This window comes from Merops nubicus, unplaced genomic scaffold, assembly GCF_000691845.1.
Source record: "Merops nubicus isolate BGI_N331 unplaced genomic scaffold, ASM69184v1 scaffold4877, whole genome shotgun sequence".
Taxonomy (NCBI): domain Eukaryota; kingdom Metazoa; phylum Chordata; class Aves; order Coraciiformes; family Meropidae; genus Merops; species Merops nubicus.
In genome coordinates this window covers 1-899 of record NW_008622167.1, presented here as the reverse complement: position 1 = coordinate 899, position 899 = coordinate 1, and the positions used below count along the sequence as shown (strand labels likewise).

The window sequence follows — 899 nt, the reverse complement described above, 5'->3', positions numbered from 1 at the left end:
TTGGTCCCGACCCAAGGCTGGCCAGACCCTGGGTGAAAACCAGTCAGGAGGGTCTGTCTTGCCTGGTTGTGGGCATCATCTGTATGCCACCCCTCGCTCAGGGCTGGGGGTTTAAACCCCAGCACTTCACATGGCCTCCTTGGCCACCTGGACCCACGCTGGCTGTGCCCAGCACCCCCAGGCCCATTCCCTGGGGCAGTTTCCAGCTGCTCTGCCCCAGCCCGGAGCATTACAGGAGATTCTAATCACTCATTCCCTCAAGCTATATACAGAAAATGAATCCGTTTTTATATATTAAAGTGTTGGGGTTTTTTCCACTTTAAGTGCTCAGAACAGGCATCTAGTGGGGCTAAGGGCCAGTCGCTGGCTCTGCTCCAGCTGCAAACCAAGTTTTGAGGCTTTGCAAGTTTATTTTGGTGATTTATTGATGCCTAGACTCGAGTTTTCAGGCTTCTCAAGCTTATTTTTGTCAGTTAATGATGCCTAAACCCCAGTTTTAACGGCTTTCAAGAGTGTCTCGCTGTTCCAGCGCTACTTCAACACGAATTTAAGGCTTTTAAGGTGTATTGGGTGTATTTTGGGCTGAAAATGCCGCTTTTCGGGGCGGAGTTCAGGCTCATGGGGCGGCGCCGCAAGCTCCGAAGCCAGAGCCCGGATAGCTCAGTCGGCAGAGCATCAGACTTTTAATCTGAGGGTCCAGGGTTCAAGTCCCTGTTCGGGCGGGGAGGTCTCTTTTACTTCCCTTTTCAAGGGGAAAACCTTAAAAAAAGAAATAATAATCCCCAAACTCCTCCGGTGGCGCCGTCCGCGCACGATTTTGTTGGGGTGCGCAGCGGAGGCGTGTGGGGCGCGCGGCGGCGGCGGCGCGGGGCGGTCCCATGGTGTAATGGTGAGCACTC

The 899-nt window shown here is 53.7% G+C and overlaps 1 non-coding gene across 1 annotated transcript; it reads left to right on the top strand.

Annotated features, from left to right (window-relative positions):
- Nucleotides 1-649: 649 nt before the first annotated feature.
- TRNAK-UUU lies at nucleotides 650-722 on the top strand. Its single transcript has one exon. It is a non-coding gene; the product is annotated as a tRNA-Lys (tRNA).
- Nucleotides 723-899: the final 177 nt, after the last annotated feature.